At 39.6% G+C, this 10,494-nt stretch overlaps 1 pseudogene; it reads left to right on the top strand.

Moving 5' to 3' along the window:
* Nucleotides 1-9,266: 9,266 nt before the first annotated feature.
* Nucleotides 9,267-9,438, top strand: LOC115868523 (annotated as a pseudogene).
* The last annotated feature ends 1,056 nt before the right edge of the window (nucleotides 9,439-10,494 follow it).

The raw sequence follows: 10,494 nt of genomic DNA, 5'->3' as shown, positions 1-10,494 counted from the left end.
ATCTATCCATTGTGTCAAGCACATTTGTACAGATGTTGCCATTCTCATTTTCAAAACATTTGCTTTCTACTTGAGCCCTTGGTATCAGCTCATTTTCCCCCCAGCCTCACCCTCCCTCTCTCATTAACCCTTGATTTTTTTTTCATGTCTTACACTGACCGCTGTCTTCCTTCACCCATTTTTCTGTTGTCCATCCCCCTGGGAGAGGGTTATATGTAGATCATTTTGATTGGTCCTCCCTTTCTCTCCCGCCTTCCCCTTCACCTCCTGGTATCTCTACTCTCATTATTGGTCCTGTGGGGTTTATCTGTCCCCGATTCCCTGTGTTTCCAGCTCTGATCTGTACAAGTGTATATGCTCTGGTCTAGCTGGATTTGTAAGGTAGAATTGGGGTCATGATAGTTGGGGGCAGGAAGCATTAAAGAACTAGAGGAACGTTGTTTGTTTTGACATTGCTACACTGCACCCTGACTGGCTTGTCTCTTCCTTGTGGGGCTGGTGTTCTAGGGCACTGGATGGTGGGTCAAATAATTTCACCAATTCTTGTTTTCCATTGCTAACCTAGGGTATTTTTTATTATTATTTAGTATTTTCTTCAATGAAGGTGTTTCAAAGAGTTTTTGGGCAAATTCTGTATCTTTTCATTTCCCTTTTACATTCCCTTTTTGAATACTCCTTGTAAGAATTACTCCCAATGTACTCGAATCTCTGGCAATTCTTGGAAAATAGCCTTCCATTTCCACCCCCCAACTAGCATTCTTTCTAAATTTCCTTCTGCAAATGTCTTCAGTTGTCTTACCTTCATTCAAGATCTTTTAAGAGACTGCCTTTCCTCTCACCTCAGAACAGGACCCTCCAATCTCAGTTCAATTAGGTTTTAATTAGAGAAAAGGTGCCATACACAGCACTGACCCATTTGCATATGCTTGCAACTAACAATGACAACCAGGCTTCATAATAACTATAATAGAGGGTTTTCTTATTTAAGTGTTATACCCAATACCCAATACCATGCAAAGCACTTAATAAATGCCAATAAATGCTTATTGAGTTAGTGGAAGCAAAGGAGGAAGAAGGGTGGGAGAAAGGCCAGGCAGGCAAGCATTACTCATCCAGTTAAAGTTTAGATCTTACAAAGGAGCCAAGCCCTCCACTAAACATATATTTTAATGGATAACTTGTCATCCAACCTACAAATAATACTCTTTATGCAAAAGAGGAGCAAAACGTGTTTTATAAGTAATCTAATATTTATAAGTACTGACAGTATTGCTTATAACTATTGTCTTATATGTGTTTCATTCGAAGGACGTCACTTAAATTTTTCTAAGGCAGAAATAACTTTATCTCTGGACTGGGAAGCATGAGACTGGCAGTTCCCAGCACCATCCGCTCCACAAAAGGAAGATGAAGTTCTCTGCTCTCCTAAAGATTTACAGTCTAAGAACTCCTCTACACGGTCTTGTCAAGTTGGAATGAACTTGATGGGAGTGAAGTGAGTTGGGAGGTTGTTATACATATTTATATCATTTTATATGTTTTTTATTATTTTTAATTAGATACAAAAAATATCATACGTAAATTTTATTCATTAAAGAAAAAAAATCTGAAAAACCCTTGACCGCTCTTTTCCTTTTTGTAATTAATTGGAAAAATGTAAAGTTATCACTTTTCTCTCTTTCAATATTGTATTATAATTTTGGAGACAATACACATAGAAAATTAGATTCTCATTTAACAATTTCTCTACGTGTCTTTGGCAACACTGGTCTCACATTTCACAATCTGTCAGGATTCTCCTTGTTTCCATTCTGGTTGTTTTGTTTCCGTGAATCTAGCCCCCTTTGCCCCTCCTTCCGTGCTCATCTTTGGGGTAGGATACATATTGCCCCCATAGATGTGCTCCGGAGACCTGTTTAGAAAACATCAGTACTCCCATGTGATATTAGTTATTTTATGAATCACGCTAGCTGGTTCGCTGACTGCTTGACTTATTTAAAGACGTTGCTGTTTTTGAGGAGTAAAGCTAGGAAAGGCAGCGCATGCGCTGTTTTCCTTCCGCACGATTACACCAGCCAGGCTCGCTTTTCTGGGGAAGGCTTGTCTCTCTGAGGACCATGTAGACACGCTAGCTCGAGATCAGAGGAAGAGGGTGCATTCTGATGACTTGTTTGCCTTCTGTGGCTTCTTCCCGACTCCTGAAATCAAGTCTTGCCGACAATGCCATCACCGAAAGGGGCGTCTGTGACGACAAGAAGCAAAGACCGTCTGCTGGCAGAGCACCTGGAGCCGTCATATTTATCAAGACAATAACTGTAATTTTGACAGGAACGAAGGACCTTGGGTGCTTTGTCTCCTCCTGCCCTTGTTTGTAGGCCTAAAAACAGGCTTCAATTTCATTTGCATGAACTCTGCTCAAATAGAATGATTACCATTTAACTCAGTGGTTACATAATCCTCGTGAAATTTGAATGTGGACGTCTTGCATTAACTTTCTTTCCTTTAACAACAACAAAAAAGGAAAAGGTGGCCCCTCAATAAATGAAACTCAATTTCACGGCACATTATCTCTCTCAATTCTTTCCTCACAGCTTTCATTTTCATTAAAATCACAGACAACCATAAATTAATAATTACTTCAGGTTGACTAAATGCAGGCCACACCATTTAGCTCTCGTTTTCCTACAGTGGACCTTCATGCTGGAAAAAACGTTAATTCAGATAATGTGGCTTGCCCCTTGTCTTATAATTCTGTTCTGCAGTTTCACTGATCTATAATGGTCGGTGCTTATTAGATAGTATTAACTTTATCTTTTGTTCAATCAAGCTTTGTACTCTGCTTGGAAGATAACTGCTTCAAACTCTCCTTTGAAATGGTTTATTATCTACATAGCTATTATATTTCAATTCTTCTCAAAATGCTTTCTGTGTTTACCAACTTATTTGTGATTCCATGCATTCATAAATGCCTTGTCCATTAGCTTAAAGTGTGTGCTAGAGACACTTCAATGGAGAATTAAGATATACACATAGGATTTGGCACTGTATGATTATGTGAATTTCAGTCGGCTTTATTATTTTACATTTCAAATGACACCAGCAATATTTGTTTAATTCGCATAAAAAAGCAGTAACTAAAAATTCAATCCAACTGCTTCTTGAACTTCCTTAATATTTGAAAATTCCAATTAGCCTGAAGACAAGTTATTTTACTGTTCACTTAAAACCCAACATCCTTAGACAGCTTTTTAAAATATCATCTATTTTTATAGAGATTCCAGAGGGAAAGCAGTTATACAATTGTACAATCGTTCGCTAATCACAAAGTAGTACACAATCTAATTGCGTAAAAATAAAATTTAGCAAATTAGTTTTCCATAATATTATTTTTGAGAGTGCTCTCATTTTCTTAATTTTTGATAGTCTTTAAAAAACAAAACTGCTTTCCCTCAGTTTTTCAGAATACACACTACAGTCAATGATAGTTTTGTGTAAGTTCAAATAGTTTAATAAGTTTAAGTTAGGATGTAGCAACAACACAAAATCACCTCCTTGGTTAAAAATAGATCCACCTTTCTATCTTTATTTCAAGCATAGAAAAGTAGCTTAATTTTTTAAATGTGATACATTCTACCTTTTACTTTAACTGTAAATCACTTACATCACGGAAACACTATAAACATTTTCAAAGAGAACTTAAATCAATGCTCCCAATTTCTGTGCTATTGGGAAACATCCCTTATTATACCAGGATGCTTACAACACTGTCTATTCTTCTCACTTGCTAAAAATCAAGTCTTCACTCCCCTCATTCATAATGTAATGGAAACCATATGCCCCGTGATTGAAGGACATCCTGCTCATTTCTGCTCAGTTATTGAAATGTAAAACTTTGAGTATAAGATAAAATTTTATCAAGGAATGTAGCATAACCGATTTCAAAGATGATATAATCCAGTTAAGTATAGTCTTAGCGTCTTTATCCAAATTATGGAAATTTTTAAAAGAACCAAGTCCCTGGACTGATGTGGATCTGTGTAGATTCCCATAAACAATTCCGAAGTCTCTAGTTTGTACGGATGTTATCATCTAGCTACAGAGAAACGTAGCGCTTTCATTATTTGGTGTTCCAATGACTATATGCCTTATTTCCCAACACATCGCACAAACCATGCTTATTAATGATTGTGTATTGAAAATTTCCATGGGTATTGAATGCATAGTTGCCCTCAGCACTACAATCTGAAACAATCCCAGAGGAAGCATTTGAAACAATAGTGTGGGATTGATCTGGGAATCTCATTTCCCTCTTTGTATCAAAGTTAAAAATCTCCTTTCTATTAATATTTTACAGACATGTACTATTTATCCACATATGCTAAGATTCATATTTCTTGTGGGCACAATAGAAGAGTTAAAGTGTATTATGACATTTAAAGTTTAAATTCCTTTGTATTTTTCAATTTCTTAAAAAGATGAATATGTCATCACTGACAGGGCTTAGAAAAAGGAAAAGACATGAAGAAATATTTACACATGTTTTCCTTACTCTCGAAACTTCAGATTAAAGATATCTACTTGGAACAGCGAGACAGTCATGTGAATATAACAAAGGAATACTGCATGGTTTAAAATGAAAAAACAAGGTATGCATCGGTGTCGTATCCTCTCACCACACTTATTCAATCTGTATGCTGAGCAAATAGTCCAAGAAGCTTCACTATATGAAAAACATGTGGCATCAGGATTACCAGAACGCTAACAGTCTATGCTCGGCAGATGGCACGACCTTGCCTGCTGAAAGCTTGGAGGACCTGAAGCACTTGCTGATGAAAGTCATGAGCTTCAGCCTTCAGCTTAACATTCAATGTAACAAAAACCAAAAGCCTCACAAGTGATCCAATAGATAATATCACAATAAATGAATAACAGATTGAAGTTATCAGACCCACCATTTTGCTTGAATCCACAATCAATGCTCTCCAACTCCTCAGTCAAAAGGTCATAGAACATATTGCATCACACAAGGAAGCTGCAAAGACCTCTGGACCACGTTGAATAGCCAGCATGTCACTTCGAAGACTAGGGGGCACCTGGCCCAAATCATGCGCTGTTCAGTAGACTCATTTGGCTTTGAAAGCTGGACAGTGAAGAAGGAAGAACAGCAAAGAATTGATGCAGATGGATTTGTGGTGCTGGTGAAAAATGTGGAAAACCCCAGGGACGGCCAGAAGAAAACATATTCTCTCCTCCAGAAGTCCGACTAGAATGCTCCTTAGAAGGGAGGACAGCGAGACTGTCTCACGTGTTTGGACATCTTATCCAGAGAGACGAGGTTGTAGAAAATGACATCGGGTTTTGGTAAAAAAAAAAAAAAGATCAGGGAGAAGAGGGAGTGAGTCAAAGAGCTGGATTGACACAGTAACTATAGCAATGGCCTCCAACCTAGCAATGACAGTGAAGATGATGCAGGACTGGCGTAGATCCTTCTTGTAATATACAGGGTCGCTGATTCCCACAGCACCTACTCACAACAACCAAACCAAACCAAACTCACTGCCACTGAGTCAACTCCAATTTGTAGCGACCCTACAGGATGGAATATAGCTGTCCCTGTGGGTTTCCAAAACTGTAACTCTTCCCAGGAGTAGAAACTCCCATCTTTCTCCTGAGGAGCTGCTGGTGATTTCGAACTACTGACCTTGTGGTTACCTGCCCAATTCATAGCTACCACACTACCAGGGCTCCAAACCAAACAACTAAATTTCCATCTTAAAGGAGCCTTATCACCAGTGTTGTCAAGGATTTTGTCCTCCTTGGATCCACAATCAATGCTCATGGAAGCAGCAGTCAAGTGCACAAAAGATATACTGCACAAGGAAAATCTGCTGTACAAGATCTCTTTAGCATTGAAGACCAGGCATATTACTTTGAAGACTAGGGTTCACCTGACCAAGACATTTTCTATGTTAGTCTGAGTAGACTAGAGAAACAAATCCATGGACACACACATATGTGTCAGAAAGATTTTTATATACAAGAGGAATTGAACATTGAGAAAACATCCAACCCAGTCCAGTCCAAGTCCATAAGTCTGATATTAGCCCATATGTCCGCTACCAATCTATAATGTCCTCTTCAGACTCATGAAACACATGCAAATGCAGGACGATCACAAGCCAGTTGGTAGAAAGTCTTGGGGTCCAGTGGATTTGTAAGTATCTCAGTGCTGGCAGGGGTCTCTCTGTGGCTTCTCTGGCTTCAGGGGTCTGGTTGTGTCCATGTGGCTTGTCTTCTGCAATGTCTCCCAGGGAGTAGCAGAGAGATAGAGGTGTCTTCTGCCTCCAGGGAGGAAGTACCAAATTTCCCAGAATTCTCAGGAGAAGGCCATGCCCACACAGAAGTCTCATTGGCTACATCTGGATTGAGAAGCTAGACTCCACCCCTACACTCTTAATCCTCAAATTGACACCAGATTAGGTGACTACCACGTTTTCCCTCACTTCATATACATGTGAAAGTTGGCCATTGAAGAAGGAAGACTGAAAAAGAACAGATATCGTTTCATTGTAGTGCTGGAGGAGTATTGAAAGTATCGTGCTACTGCTAAAAGAATAAACTCATCTGTCTGGGAAGAATTACAGGCAGGGTGCTCCTTAGAGGCCAAGATGGCAAGACTTCATCTTATGCACTTTGGACATATTTTCAGGAGAGACCAGTCCCTGTAGAAGAACGTCATGCTTGGTAAAGTGGAGGGGCAGCAAAAACGAGGAAGGCCCACAAGAAGATAGATTAATACAGGGGTTGTAACAATGGGCTCAGGCATGGGAACAATTTAAGGATGGGGCAGTACCATACAGTGTGTAGTTCTGTAGTGCCTAGGTTGTTATTTGTCAGAATTGACTCCATGAAACCTAACAACAACAACAGGAATTCTTCAATCCCCAAATCCTATAAAGTTAGTCTTAAATCCCCAAATCCTATAAAGTGACAGAAAATGTATTTTTTAAATGAGGAAGCACATAAAAACTGTGGAGACTTATTTAGTGCATTATCCCTAGTCCATAAGTATTGAGAAATCTCGAAGGTTAGCTAGATGGATACTCATATATAAAGATGCAAAGTGGAGAAGCCCTGGTGGAATTGTGGGTTATATGTTGGGCTGCTAAACACAAGGTTTGAAACCACCAGCCACTCCTGGGAGAAATAGGCTTTCCGCTCCCCTAAATATTAGAGCCGGACTATGAGTCAACTCAGATCAATTCAATGGCAGCAAGTTCGGTTTTGAGTTTGGAAACACACCGAGGGTAAAACATGACAGAGTATAGTTTTGTCTAGAACTATTCAGATACGTTCTTGGGGCCTCTTCCAGATAAGAAATTCATTTGAAATGGCTAGAAAATTCAGACTATGTTTGGATACCCTAAATATAATTAATAGAAGTATCCACAGTCAAATTGCAGTAGTATATTCAGTGCTGGAGGAACAACTGTAGGAATAGGGTCTCAAGCAGGTGGGCAATGAACTGATTCTCATGCAAAGCAACCCTATCTGTGCAGAGTAGAACTATTCTCCACAAGATTCACAAAGTGTTTTCAAGGTTCGGGTTCATCAGAAGCAGATCCACGGACCTTTCTTGGGAGGCGCCTCAGGCAGGGCTCCAATCACCAACGTTGCAGTTTGTAGCCCAGCTCTTAGCTGTTTGCCAATACATGCATCCGCTAATCCCCAGAAAAAATCAGCCATAGTCCCACAGCAGCATCTCGGCTGACACAGTGGTTAAACGTTAGGGTGATAACAAGTAGTTCAATGATTTGAACTCACCATCTTTTCTCAGGAGCAAGATGAGGCAGTATACTTCTGGAAATATGTACAACTTCTGTCCTCCTGTGGCACAGGTCAACTCCATCTTACAGGGGTTCTTAGTCAGCATTGACTTTGCCATGTTACACCTAATGCAGAAACCCGCACATGATCTCAGTCCCGAGTCAAAATTAACAAGAGTGAGAATACAATTCGGACCACAGAAATACTGATCACAGGCAAGGGAAAAATAATCTCAAATACGAGTTTACTATGAAGCCAATGTTCAACAAACAGCTCAGGAAAATCAACCAACCATAGTAATCATGTAACCAAATTGAATTCTCATTAAGTGACAGGCAGGCATTATGCTATGCTCCTACATGAATCATCTGGTATAATATTAATAAGTTCCTTTTGTTTTATTTTACTAAACAGGTCAGGCCTTCTCAGCTGAAAAGGTTCAATAATAACCCTATGATCAAATTGGTAAGAATTGAAAGGACTTGGATTTAATCAAAATAATCTGATTCTAGAGCATATGGCTTTAGCAGCCATGTGTGATGGAATCTTAAAATGCGGAATCATCTAAGAATGGTTACAAAAGACAGAGGGACGGATAGCATGAGATGTGGTCATGGTGTCCTCCGCCACATAAAAGTCTCAAAGGGGAATAAAAGACAAAGTGTTCATCATCAAGAACATAATAGAAGAAAACTGTTGACAACACAGATGTTTTCTAACTGAGAGAAGCGTCAAATGTTTAAAAGGATGAATAGAAAATGCACACAACTTGTTAAGCCTCCCTGTAAGTATGATAAAGGGGACATCCTAAAAGCTTGCAGAAGAGAAAAGGTCTTTTGTTTATTGATAATCTCTGCTTCTCAATTCTAGATTCCAGAAAAATGTATAAAAAATTTCTGAGAGGCCTTAATTTTTAATGTACACTTCAGCTGTGAGTTATAAGTAAAATCATTAAAATATTTTTAAGATGAAAAAAAAATCCAATGGTAGTACTTGGGCCTCAGTAAAATTCTTTGCATAGTAGTCCAATATTAATAATATCACATACCTTGAAGCACTTGAAATCAAAGACCGCAGCCCTCAGTCTCGATTACAACTCGACATGAAAACCAAAATCCTCACAAATCCTCACAACCAACAGACCACTTCATAAATGGGAAAAGCATGAAGTCATCAAGGATTTCATTTTACCAGAGCCACAATCAATGCTCATGGACACGAGTCAAACAGTCAAATGGTGTGTTGGGTTGAGCAAATCCGCTGCCCAGACCTCCGTAGAGTGCGAGAGAACGACGCGGGGAGGACTAAGGGGTGCCTGACCATGTCATGTGTTTTCAATCCCTTCATATGCATGTGAAAGACAGACCATGGATAAGGAAGACTGGAGAAGTGATGCACTTCAATTTGGTGTTGATCAAGATTAGTAATATTGGGGATGAATGGCTGCTCTGCTTTTTGGCTAAGATCCAGGGTAGAGTGTGTTGTTTTCAGTTTATCTAAGGATAATACATGAAGAGGGTTTGGGGAGCAGGAAAATGTAATAGGAGCTTCCTCCTTCCACACCATGGATGGACCTGGATTTGCCATAATTCCAGGAATGGTGCACTCCCTGAGAGGAAACCTCTCAGCTGGCGCATAAAGTCAGAAGCCACTGCGACTGAGCTCCTGCCCGCTTCCCACTTCTTCCACATCCTGCCACTCTTTCCTCCTGTCTGTCAGGTGGTTTCCTTCCATCTGGATCAATTTTATATCCAGCCCATTTGACATAGCTACTCATTGTTTTATTTCTCAACATGCCCAAAACTTTAACCCTTACGAAGAAAAAAGAATGACTGTGGACTGCCAGAAGAACGTTTTTTTGTGTGTCTTGGAAGAAGAAAAGTCAGAATGCTCCTTAGCATCTCGGAGGGTGAGGCTTTCCCTCGAGTGCTTTGGACATTTTCAGGACAGGCCACTGCCTGGAAAAGAAGGTCACACTGGGTAAAGTTCGCAAAAAGGATAAAGGTCTTCAATGAAATAGATCGGCATGGTGACTGCAACAGTGGATTGAAACACAGCATTTGTGAGGATGGCACCGAACTGGCCAATGTTCCCTTCTGTTGTACACAGGGTCACGATGAGTTGGAACCAACTTGAGGGCACCTAACAACAACAACAACAACAGCAACAACAACAGTCCTGATGATCTAACAGCAAATGTTGTTTGAGGCAGAATATGGGAAGAAGGTTGGGGGAGGGTGATAGCAGATGACTTTTTCTTCTGCCTTGAAAAAAAATGAAGCTGTAGCTTATTTTTAGAAACCAAAATTACAATAAGTACCTATTAAATGATTGAGTATAAGGATTGCTGGATTCAAAATAAAATATATATCCCGAAGCACCAGAAGGAAAATAAGTGGAAGAAAATGATCAAAATATAAACACAAGTAAAAGAAAAAACAAACAAACAATATTACACAATGGTAACATAACTCAATTTATGAATGATCCCACCAATAAGATGAACCTAATTTATTTATTCAAAGGCACAGATTCTGCAACGCTGTCCAGGAAAACCTATCATGTGCCCTCCCTCGTTCATTCACTGCCATCAAGCCTAGCCCTACTCACCGTGACTCTATAGAGAGAGTAGAACTATCCCTGTGGGTTTCTCAGACTGTAACTGTT

The sequence above is a fragment of the Echinops telfairi genome, unplaced genomic scaffold, assembly GCF_000313985.2.
Source record: "Echinops telfairi isolate 266 unplaced genomic scaffold, ASM31398v2 ScPeMD7_11;HRSCAF=52, whole genome shotgun sequence".
Classification (NCBI taxonomy): Eukaryota; Metazoa; Chordata; class Mammalia; order Afrosoricida; family Tenrecidae; genus Echinops; species Echinops telfairi.
This window is presented reverse-complemented; position numbering and strand designations above follow the sequence as displayed.